This window comes from Quercus lobata, chromosome 1 (assembly GCF_001633185.2).
Source record: "Quercus lobata isolate SW786 chromosome 1, ValleyOak3.0 Primary Assembly, whole genome shotgun sequence".
NCBI classification, from domain to species: Eukaryota; Viridiplantae; Streptophyta; class Magnoliopsida; order Fagales; family Fagaceae; genus Quercus; species Quercus lobata.
This window is the reverse complement of record NC_044904.1, coordinates 51,604,904-51,617,928: the sequence shown is the minus strand read 5'-3', so window position 1 is coordinate 51,617,928 and position 13,025 is coordinate 51,604,904. Positions and strand designations below refer to the sequence as shown.

The window sequence follows — 13,025 nt, the reverse complement described above, 5'->3', positions numbered from 1 at the left end:
CAGTTCGACAATGACTCATTCAGGGATTTTTGCTCACAATTAGGAATCAAGAACCAATACTCCTCTCCCGCCCACCCTCAAGCCAACAGACAGGTTGAGGTCACAAACCGATCCTTGCTTAAGATCATCAAGACTTGGGTCGAGGGGGAAAAGGGTATATGGCCAGAGGAGCTGCCAAGCGTACTATGGGCATACAGAACGACAGCAAGGACTCCAATCGGGGAGACATCGTTTCGACTAGCATACAGATGTAAGGCAGTTATCCCAACTGAGGTCGGACTCACAAGCTATAGGGTAGACAATCATGATGAAAGAAAGAACGATGAGGTGATGCATCTACAGCTTGACTTAGTGGACGAAGTCAGTGCAGCAGCGGAACAAAGGCTCGTGCGATACTAGGACCTTATGGCCAAACATTACAATTCTAGAGTCAGACACAGAGACTTCAAGGTTGGAGACCTTGTCTTGAGGAAAGTAATAGGCGCCACTAGAGATACCACCCAAGGAAAGCTCGATCCTAACTGGGAAGGACCTTACAAAATCACTTCATGGCAGAGGAAAGACACTTATCACCAGAGACGCTAGACAGACAAAAGCTGAATCATTTGTGGAACACCGAACATCTTAGGAAATACTACCAGTAGATGACAATAGGAAGAGTGACACTTCTCATTTCCAGTTTATTTCTTTTAGTTAAATTTTTGCTTAAAGTACTTTCTAAGCCTAAAGGGCAGTATTTCTTTATCCTTTTTAAGAACAATTTTTCACTTATGCACGCATTTATCATAATAAGAGTAGTTATTTAGAAATGACCTACGTATACATTTGTCTCTACAAAACTACTTTTACAAAGTTCCTAAAGTGGACGAGTTCATTATTAAGTCCTTAAATGGACAAGCTCATTACTAAGTCCTTAAGTGGATGAGCCTACTATTATGTCCCTAAAAGTGGACAAGTTCATTATTAAGTCCTTAAATGGACGAGCTCATTAGTAAATCCTTAAGTGGATGAGCTCATTACTAAGTCCTTCAGTGGACGAACCCATTATTAAGTCCCTAAAAGTGGATGAGTTCATTACCAAGTCATTACTAAGTGGACGTGTACATTAGTAAGGTCTTACAAGGACAAGTTTATTATTATTAAAATCCACAAGTGGACGAGTTCAACCTATTGGGATGCCTTAAATTTATTCAAGTCTACAAGCAAACGAATTTGTTACAATATCAACAAGCAGACGAGTTCATCCTATAAGAATACTTGTGTTCTATAAGTCCATAAGTGGATGGGGTTATCACAGAGTCTACAAGCCTACGAATTCTTCCTAGTTAGTTATCAAGTTCTTTGAAGGATAAACACATCCTGACACTGGCACAAGAATGGAGGGACATGCGCATAAAAATCAAACACAATTGCTCAAAAGCGACGAGTGCAAAATAATAAAAATGTACCATAAATAAAGCAAAATTTTTACAAACAAGGCCCAAAGAATAGAAGGGTACTAAGCATTGCCTGAAAATTAGATAAAATACATAACAAAAACTGTCATTACAAATAAAAAGCTAAGCTAAGCTGAGCTGAAGGGTTCTCGTCGTCTTTTGAAGGAGGGTTTTGAGCGTCCTCAGTGGAAGGATTTTCAGCATCTAGAGCTTTGGTTGATGGGATCAAAGGAGTGACAGCCTTATCTACCACAGGTTGAGCAAGAATGACACCTTCATCCTTTGGGTCATGTTTGGACTCAGTAGAGTCGTCGGTACCCTCGTAGATGGTGTCACCAGCAAGGGTTGATGGTAGCGGGTCATCTATGGAGACCTTGGATAAATCCAAGTTTGGGTAGACGGACTTAACCTACTTCAAGCAGTCCTTAAACCCGTCACCATAGTAGACGACACAAGCGTCAATAAAAGGCCATGAAGCCTTGAATTTAGTGACGGTGTCAACCTTTGCTATCTCAACCTAACCAAGAAGAGCCGTCAGTTCCTTCTCAATCGCCTCCTTAGCTTGTTGCTCCTTTTCCCTCTTGGCACCCTCCTCATTCAGCTTCTCCATCAGCTCCTTCGCCTCCTTATTAAGAGCATACAGGGCTTCCTTATACTGATCTTGCTCGTCAGTCAGGATCCCGTTGCGCTTGCATAGACGGCCAATCACCCCTTCCTGGGCGATGCTCCTATCCTAAAGCGCCTTCATATGGACCAGCGTTTGCAAACAGAACAACCATCAGCTATTGAGCAGTAAATAAGTAAGAAAGAAGGACAGATCCCTCAACGACGGGTTCCTTGTGAGTAAGAAGATGACGGATAGATCCCTAGGTGACGGGGCCTGACGTCGTCATTAATCCTTTGTCGGCTCTGTGGCTAGACTTGGGAGGCGAGGATTTCTTAGGCAGTTTGTCACTGGGGGTGATAGATACTTTCTTGGAAGGACGGTCGTCCTTCCCGTCAGCCTTCCTCTTAGGCGCCCCCTTTTTGGCGGCCTTTGGGGCTGACAAGGACACCTTTTCCTTCCCCTTCGCCTTCTTCTCTTCCTCCTTCTTGCGTGCTACAGCAGCCCTCACCAAGGCCCTTTGTCTGGCTGCCTCCATTTCTGCAAAGGACAAGTGACAAGTCTTAGACCAAGAGACGACAAAAAGAAAAAACGACGGAAATAAATAAGTAATAACTTATGCTGACGGGAGTAAGTATTTAATCTACATGCTACAGGCGTTGGCTCCGGACCACCATATTATGGGTGCAGCATGTCATGGGTAATTAAATCCCTACACTTCCATTGCACAAATGGGATTTCAAGAACTTGACGAATGAAGGCCTCCTACTTGTCAGTTATGTTTGGACAAACATTGGCTGAAAAAGGAAAACGACGACATTAAAACACTTAAAAAAATAAATGGAAAAAGTTAAAGCATAAACTAATGGTGCTAAACCTTAATCTTTGACAATACCCCAAGTATTGTCAAAACCATAGGGCATTGTAGTCCACTCTTCTAGACAGCATACCCAATCCGTACCCTTAACGAAGAAGTATCTAGCCTTCCAAATCCTGTTAGAGTCGGGCATGTCTGACATGAGCCTTAACCCCTTCTTCCATGCAGCAAAGTGGTATATTCCTTGGGACGAGACGATGTGCTAAGGTCTGTAGTAATAAAAAAACTCATACAACAAAAGCTGACAGTTCCCACCACTCAGACGACCCTACAAAATCCTAGCCCTTATAAAGATCCTCCAAGCATGTGAAGCAATTTGGCTGATGGATAATCCAAGAAAATTAGGCAACTGATGGTGCAACACCGTCAGTGGCAACCTCAGTCCTATTGTGAACATAGCGTCGTACATGCCGACGTCTGTAGTCTTCCTTGAGTAGCACTTCTCGAATTTCCCAGGGAGACGGATTGTGATATGGTTAGGAATCTGTAACGATCCCTCAAATTCTTGAAGATGTTGGCCGTCATCGTCTGCAAGAAGTCATTGATGGTCCACATTTTGGGGAGGATAAATGGACAAGTATGCCTATCCCCAAGGCTTCCTAAACTTCGACCGTCGAGGGTTCTCTCGTTAACATCACCCTCATCCTCGTCATCCTCTCCCTTTTCTCCTCCTTCATCACCTTCATCCTCACCCACATCTATCTCCTCCTCCTCACTTTCCTCCCCAACACAACTTTCCACTTCCTCATTAGGAGAATGAGCTAACGTTTCCCTCTCTGACGACCAGGAAAGGCTCTCTTTGGGCTCATGACCTATTTGGAAGACCTCGTCATAGCCCACTCCCTCACGGACTGACGACTGCTCACTCGTAACTTCTCTAGACATCTATTTACCTACAAGCGACGAAGGTATTCTAAAAACTTAAGATGATTGCCTTTCTAAAAGAGTTGAATGATCAACTAGAAAAACAAAGATCAAAGACAGGATGAAATAAAAGAAAAGGTGACTTACCAAGTTAGTAGATGGCTCCTTGAGAGGTGACGGTCTTAGCAAAAGAACGACAACAAAGGCAAAGAGGCAAGATGATGTGCGCAAAGTTCTCAAAGTGATGAGCTCTCTCTCTAAAGATCAACAATGATGAAATAGGAGAAAATGAGGAAGGAAGTGAGATATATATAGGGTGAAAACTGCACGGAAGACGAAGCGACACCCTCGTCCAGAAACAGGGCCAACTCGCTTGAGCCGCGTGTTCAAGCATTTAATAAAGGCTGCTCGAGGAATCACCTATAAATGCCCTCTCTTTTTTGAAAAAAAAAATGGAGCTATGAATTGAACTCCATAACTCGTTGACTGAAGCCAACGAGGCTATGAATTAAGGGGCAGCTAATAAGGGTAAATTTGTGGTATTAATAAACTCGTCCATATTAGGGAAAGGCGACGGTCCTAATAAACTCGTCAACCTCGTTTGCACATTCATAGCCCAACAACGATAGGATAAAGTCGACTGTTCCACCTTAAAGCTGACGCTACACCTTGAGGTCAACAAACACTTGAACGAGATGACTAGAATATATGGATGGGATAAGAAGTTGACGGAGTGAAGTTGAAGAGGATAAGCGAACCATTGACGAGGCTGACATGGAAATATTTTGTGCCCCACGCTTAACTCTAATCAAGAGAGTCCTATAAGGAAAGGATCCCGTAAGATACGCGAATTAAAGAAGATCTCTCCCATAAGGAAAGATCTTCTAGGCCAAGGAACAAATATCAACCCCATGCTACTATAAAAACCCAAAGGCCCTCACAAATTAAGGTATGCATAATTCCCCCAACTCTGGCACTCTAGAGTTATGAAGAGTTCCCTAACTTAACCTTCGGAGGATCTTTGGCCAGTACCACACCGGTACTCTCCTAAAGTCTTTTTTTTTTTTTTTTTGTTTCGCAGATGGTGTCTTGAGCACGTGAGGATTGTGTGACTTATTGACGATTTTTGGCATCATCAATTTTATTTGACTATTAAGGTTTCATTTGATTTGATAGTGTCTGTTTTTTCAAAGGTATGAGCCATATCTTTGGGAAAATGAGAGGCAATCATACCTACGGCATGCTATCCTCTTTGGATTCTATGTGCAACTTAATCGAATGTACACGGATACTGTTCAGAAGCTGCCTACTAATTCAGAGTCCAATATTATGAGATGTTCTACAGTTCCTCGCTTTAAATATCTTCCAATCAGGTTAGTGTTCTACCCTTTTAGTTTTTCTTGTCCATAATTAGATAGAGTGCATGGGTGTGTGGGTAGATATTCAAATAAATCTTTGTATGTTATCTTATTTTATCAACTAGTACCAAATACCAAACCTGAACCGAGGTTCTAAACAAACTCATTTGTACTGAATGATAAATCAATCTTGTCTATTTTAGGCTTTTAGCATTGTTGTCATCTCTCGCTCTTTCTCTTCAACTAACCACTCCCAATTCAATACAATCATTGCATGGGTTATAAATACTCTAAAAAAGCGCTTTCTGACTTTCAAATCCGTCTTGGTTATCCAGTGCTCCAGCTTTATCTTCAAGAGGCACAACTAAGACATCTATAACAGCACCTTCGGATGATATCTCTTCAAGAACATCCTGGAAAGCTTATACAAATGGTGATCTTTCCCGAAAGATGGATTTGGATGATAACTCCAGTTTTGGTGTAGCGACACCATTACTAAAATCTTTCATGCAGGTAAGGCTGCTGTTTATCTTTTTGTGTGTGTGATAGAGGTATACCTACCTTATGATTGCATTTTCACATAAATTGCTTTTTAAGATGTCATATGCTATTTCATGAAATTCAACATGTTATGAAATATGTAAACTATCACAATGAAACCAATGGCACTCTTGATAGGGACTGAAGTAGTTTGATTTGAAATATTTCTCCCTTATTTCTTATGTGGTGTGTAAGGTTGAATTTAATCAACCATGTGTTGGCTTTATTCCATGACAAATTTGCTTGTAATTCAGCATTTAGTAACCCTGTATTTAGGTGGGTTTGATGTAAGGGTAGTGAGTGAGATAGAGTGAAGTTTGCTCAAGAGTGTGCAAGAAAACAGAGTGTCGCGGCTGGGACTCGCGGGTGACTCGCGGCTGCAAGCCGCCAGAAGCTGCACACGTGCCAAGCATGCTGGAAGATGAACAGTCATGCTAGCTGGAGCACTACAGGACAAAACAGGACAACTGGTCATACGGTTATCTCGCGACTGGATCTCGCGACTTAGTCAAGCCGCGAGGTCAAGCCGCGAGCCACCCCTGTTTTGTAAAAACCTGACGTTTCACATTCCTCTCCACTCCAGTATAAATACCCCTATTACCCACGATGGAAAGAGAGCTTCCAGAGAGAATTTTGAGAGAGAAACCCTAGAGAAAAACTAGATTGATTCACACATAATCTATACCTTAGAGACTCTTCAAATTCCTCAACTCTCTTCCTCTCCATTGTCAAATCCTTGAGAGGCTTTATACCAAACCAGGTTCTCACCATCATCATCATTGTGAGACTGCTGTTTGGATTTCTGGGAAGCAGTTAGGAAGGAACCAATCTTCATTGGTTGATGCTACGGTCTAGTAGCGGAATCCGGGAAGCTAGAAAAGAAAAAGGTTCGGCGTAACCTCGTTGGAGCAAGAAGCTTGGAGGGCTTAGGTGCACTGGGTAGATTAGGCTTGGAGGGTCTATTGCTGTCCTTATATCCCAACTATATTTTCTAGTGGATTGATTACCGCTTGGAGGGCGGCGGAGAGGTTTTTCGCCGAGGGCTTCGGTTTCCTCTTCGATAACACATCGCGTGTTGTCTTTGTCTTTGCATCTTCCTTCCTATCTATCTTTGCCTTTTTATTTATCTGCTGTGGATATTAATCTGTTATGGCTTAGATAGTATTTAATCAATTTCGTTTGATAGCATATGTTAAGTTTCCGCACACTAGTTGTTTGACATATTGCTTGAATTGATTAAGTTGTTATTTGGGGGTCTAAACGTTCAAAGGTGTTTTTGTACACGTTTTTGAACTTTCAATTGGTATCAGAGCGGGTACACTTGTTGTGGTTTAAATACCTAAGTGTGATCCTTGACCCCTTGTGTTTATTTGCCATGGATTGTGCTTTGAAAGCTAAACCGGATTGGATGGAAAATGGTAAGTTGTTGAAGAAAGTGGTTAATGCTCTTACCTCTTTGTCTATGTGTATCTCCGGTTCTCATTCTTCCAACCCTCGTCTCACTTCTCTTGAGACACTCATTCCAAACAATCGTTCCGTTTGGATGAGGAAGGGTTCCTATGGTTGAGCCTTTGCTCTTTTGGTCCTTGATCTAATTCTTTCGATCTTTGTAGGACCCTTCATGCATTAAATGTCATAACTTCATGCATTTTGTGCATCTTGCATCTATTTATATGCATTGTTTTGTTTTTGATCTTACTTTTATATTTCAGTTTTGTGTGAGTAAAAAAAAAATCCAAAACCACATAAAAAGTAAAAAATTCAAAAAGTTTGATCGTATATGTTTGAGCACATATCACATGTGAGTTTGGCCTTGTACCTTTGTACAAATGGCTTTGTGCATTTACGAGCTTAGCTTGTTATTTTTGCACCTATATCTTTGTGGGAAAAATCTTGACATCTTTGTGTGATTGTTGTAAATCGATCTTCAAGCTTGTCATGAATGATTAGTCAATAGTCATGCTGGTTTTGATACATGCGTAGACTTGTGCTTATATCTCTTCCCACTCTTTTATTTTTATTGCTTAAAGAGCTCAATAAATGTTTATCTCAAAATGAAAAGAGATAATGAGCTGCAAAAGCCGTCGCACATACTAGTATTCGACTAGGAAAAAGGGAAAGCGACTTATATGAAAATGTATGATGTCCAAAAAGCCAAAGGCTTGTTCATCAAATTGAAATATCAAAAATTTCAGGCATCAATTTCAAAAATGAGATGTAGTGCTCAAAATGAGTTTTATTGATTCAAAATGATCAAATGATATGAATTGTATGAAGCCAAATGAAAAGCTTCAATCTTATGTAATCATTTTTTTTTGTGTGGGAGATCATATATGTTCATTTCTATAATTGAGATAGACCACTTGACTTAGTACTAGTTGTGTATGACTTGATTGAATTGATCATTGAAGCTTCACTCTAGACTAAGGACTATTCCACATTTGATACACACACATAACACACTTGCCTAATGTTCAATGAATGTCTTATTCATTTGTTAGATTGTACTTGTCTAAATGTGATGTGTGTGTGCTCAATCTTATATGGATTAATTCAAAAAGATTTTTGATCATTTTATATGTTTTTGGAAGTGATTTTTATCATTTTTTGTGTTTATGTTTAGTGCTTACTTTGTTTTTCAATGTTTAAACATGTTCTGTTTTGAAAAACAAGTATCAGAATTTTTGGCCACTCATTTTGGCTACTTGCGCGAGCTGCCAGCAAGCTGCCAGTTTTGGCTACTCGGTTTGGCGGCTTGCAAGCCGCGAGTCTAAGCCGCGAGTTCAGACAGAGAGGTTTCGCGGCTCACTCGCGACTTGTCTCGCGACTCGCCAGTCGCGAGTCGCCCAGAATCAACTTTTTAAAGAGCTTTTTCGTGGGAAACTTGTTTTAAACCTCTCCCATCCTCTCTAAAACCCCTCTTTCAATATTTTTACATCAAAACCCAACCAATTTGAATGGTTTTTCAATCCATTAACATCTCTAAGGTAATTATAAACTCTTTTCATTGATTTTGATCCTTAGATTATGTTTTGGAGAGTTTTGTGCTCTTGGTTGGGATTTTCATCATAGGGGTTGGGAAAACTTATTTTTTGTCAATTTTCTTCATGGGATTGGTTTCTTTTGTTGATATGCATTGGATATTGGCCCCTTGTGGCAGAAAGAACATGTATTAAGGGTGGATTTCATGATATTCATGCATTGTTTCACATTTTTGTTCATAGTGTGCATGCTAGGTGTTTGATAAAATGCCTCTTAGACATTTTCTCGCTTGTTTGGACTCCGATGAGTACCAAACTTTGGGGTTTCTCATGTTTCCTCATTAGGAACATGTTTGGTTCATTAGTTGTGTATTTTGCACACTTTGCCCCACATGTGCATTTTTCATGCATTGGTCATGCATTACACTTAGCCACCTCTTGCACACACTTTTGTTACCCTTGTCATGCATTGGACTTTACCTTATTTCTTCATCCTAGCATGTCATGCTTACCTTATGCTTTGTAGCATGTTACTTTGTCTTAGGTTTGAGCTTCATTTTTTCATTCATCTTGCACCCCTCATGCATCATTAGCATTGTTTATACCTTCATCTCTTGCCCTCGTTTCTTCTTGACCCTTTGTCTATTCCTGACAAAAAGGGGGAGAGTATACTCTAGAGAATGTTTCGGAGTATTTTGTCATTTCTATATGACTCTTGTGCACATCCTTAGGGGGAGAAATTTTATTTCTCATGCACATTTGTAGGGGGAGAGATATTCCATAGGGGAGATGCATATACCAAGGGGGAGAAGACATTGTGTTAACTAGAAAACTTTGTTCTGTTTGTTTTCTTGTTGGCTTTATGGTGCCTTGAGTTATGCTTTGTTGTTCTCATTGCATCATGTTTGTACTTTGGTCATGCATATATCCCTATGCTATTATGCTTCATTGTATGCATGTTCAGATGATCATTTGCTTTGCTATGTGATCATTGTAGTCATTTCTATATGACTGTTTTGGTGTTTGATCAAGTTTCTCATATGTTTCACAACATGTTTACTTGATCGCTTTTTACTTGTTACATTATATTTGTCCTTGTATTACTTGCTTTACCTTGAGGGTCTAATGTGTTTTGTGCAAGTGTTTTAGGTTACAAGTATATATGTTTCAAGAGCATCACAGCTTCTCATCATTCTGAAGGGGAGAAATTTTAAGCACTTTTAGTTTATATTGTTTAAGTTTTTATTCAATATAATGTGGTTTGTACCCATGTGCTTTTGTAAGCTTTTAGGGTTAATATTTTTATGCATAATTTGTAGGCTTTATGGTATGTACCTTGCTTAATGCAGTCTTTATGCTATGTTGAAATCAGTACTTTAATCTAAATGTTCTGCATTTTGGTTTATGTACTGTCACTCTTGTGCCCTTGTAGGATTGTTCCTAGATGCATATACCTTGTGTGTTATGCATTGGTTGAGTGTTGAGCATACAAGTGTCTTGCCTTGTGCTTGTTAACTTGTATGTCCTTGTGTTCATTCCAAGTGTGAATGAGCACTGTGATCACTACCTTGTGGTGTTCACTTGGTTGATCAAGCCATGGTTTGTTTCTAAACTCCATCTTTGCTTGATCACATATTGCCTGTTTCATATGCATTTTATGATTTTCTGCTTACAATGATCATGGTGTATTTTTGTGTTTCAGGAGATTCATGTTCATATGATTCAAGAGCTGCTCAGCTTCTAGATTTAGGTGTGAGTGAGTTTTGCCATTGTTCCCAAACTCACGTTTAAGTCTAGAGTCTGTTTTATGGTGTTTTGTCATGGAATAGCCAAAGGGGGAGATTGTAAGGTTGAATTTAATCAACCATGTGTTGGCTTTATTCCATGACAAATTTGCTTGTAATTCAGCATTTAGTAACCCTGTATTTAGGTGGGTTTGATGTAAGGGTAGTGAGTGAGATAGAGTGAAGTTTGCTCAAGAGTGTGCAAGAAAACAGAGTGTCGCGGCTGGGACTCGCGGGTGACTCGCGGCTGCAAGCCGCCAGAAGCTGCACACGTGCCAAGCATGCTGGAAGATGAACAGTCATGCTAGCTGGAGCACTACAGGACAAAACAGGACAACTGGCCATACGGTTATCTCGCGACTGGATCTCGCGACTTAGTCAAGCCGCGAGCCACCCCTGTTTTGTAAAAACCTGACGTTTCACATTCCTCTCCACTTTAGTATAAATACCCCTATTACCCACGATGGAAAGAGAGATTCCAGAGAGAATTTTGAGAGAGAAACCCTAGAGAAAAACTAGATTGATTCACACACAATCTATACCTTAGAGACTCTTCAAATTCCTCAACTCTCTTCCTCTCCATTGTCAAATCCTTGAGAGGCTTTATACCAAACCAGGTTCTCACCATCATCATCATTGTGAGACTGCTGTTTGGATTTCTGGGAAGCAGTTAGAAAGGAACCAATCTTCATTGGTTGATGCTACGGTCTAGTAGCGGAATCCGGGAAGCTAGAAAAGAAAAAGGTTTGGCGTAACCTCGTTGGAGCAAGAAGCTTGGAGGGCTTAGGTGCACTGGGTAGATTAGGCTTGGAGGGTCTATTGCTGTCCTTGTATCCCAACTATATTTTCTAGTGGATTGATTACCGCTTGAAGGGCGGCGGAGAGGTTTTTCGCCGAGGGCTTCGGTTTCCTCTTCGATAACACATCGCGTGTTGTCTTTGTGTTTGCATCTTCCTTCCTATCTATCTTTGCCTTTTTATTTATCCGCTGTGGATATTAATCTGTTATGGCTTAGATAGTATTTAATCAATTTCGTTTGATAGCATATGTTAAGTTTCCGCACACTAGTTGTTTGACATATTGCTTGAATTGATTAAGTTGTTATTTGGAGGTCTAAACGTTCAAAGGTGTTTTTGTACACGTTTTTGAACTTTCATGGTGTACTTGGCACAAAAGAGATCTTGGGCAGTCTCAAGGAGAAACTGCCATAAAATTGGTGATTTGACTTTCATATGAAAAATGGTAATTTTGAGATAGCAAAGTTGTACGTGTATATGGTAGTATTTATGAAAGAATGCCTTTGTTGATCACGTGTTGGTGGTAGTCTTTTTAGGATTGAATTAGATCGCTTAAAAAGCTAAATAGTTTAAAAACATTGTATACATGTTACAGAGTTCCTAGTTACAAATAGGTTGGTATGGGCCATAATTTGAGTTTATATGCTAGTGTGGCCTCTTTACCTAGGAATTTGAACTCATGGGTTGGATGCTATAATTTGGGAGTAGAGGTTGGTTTCTGTATGTTTTCGAATTCACGTGTTAGACTAATTTGTGTCCGTTATTACATTTGTTTAACTGATTGGGCCCTTTTATTTATCTTTTTGTTTCTGTTGGGCCTGAGCATAAGAGTAGGTATTAGAGAGTCCCATATCAGTTGTTATGAGTTGGATTATCTACTTATTGGATCTCTTCATCCCATTTCCTAAGTTTTTGGGTCAGATGCTCTAACTAGAAGTTCACTATGCTAACTACAGATGTTAATAATTGTCACTTTTCTTCCCTGCAATGAGCTCGCATACAAAATCTCATAGCTATTAGATATTGGCATTGGATTATTCCATGCAATAACAATACATTAGTTGATTTACTTCTCTTCTGTAACAAGCTATTGAGATGGAAATCTTGCAAGTAATTCTGTAGATTGTTATTCTTGAACGAAGATATATAATATAATTAATGGCCTTGTCTTTTATGTAAATATGGTTTCAATGTTTTGTTAGTTATCCATTTATGTCACAGTTTTGGAAAGCCAATGTTAAAATGCTTTCCTTGTAATGGCCAAGTTGGAAGCAGATTTGGAGAGAGCACATTCAAATTGGGATCCATTCTAACAGATGGATAAGTAAGTATATTCAAGGATAGATCAGCAGCTGCCATGTCAACATTTGGAGATATATTACCTGCCTAAGCTGCAGGTCTTCTTTCGTCCTTCACAGCTTCCAGATCAGACTCGTGACTGCCCACTGGATCCTTCACACCTGTGTCTTGTTTTGTCCATGGATATTCAGTTTGGGAGCAACGGTGGAGTTCGCTAAACATATAAGGATCATGATACAAAAAAGTAAGTTAGCATCCCATCCCTAGTAGTAAAGATTATGTATATGTATAGATAGGAATCAAAAAATTTTGAGAGAATTTTCCCAGAAGTGAGAAGATGGGGATCAAAGAGTTGGAAGTTGTGTTCAAATAAAAAAAATGATATATTTCAAATATAAATTGTTGTCCAAGATCTGCTATCTTGTTTCTTTTTTCCCCTTAGTTATTGTGAAGTTAGAAATGTACAAAGTACATAGAGACCATCA

The 13,025-nt window shown here is 39.8% G+C and overlaps 1 pseudogene; it reads left to right on the top strand.

Annotated features, from left to right (window-relative positions):
• Positions 1-12,779, top strand: part of LOC115955375 — a 28,628-nt pseudogene extending 15,849 nt beyond the window's left edge.
• Positions 12,780-13,025: the final 246 nt, after the last annotated feature.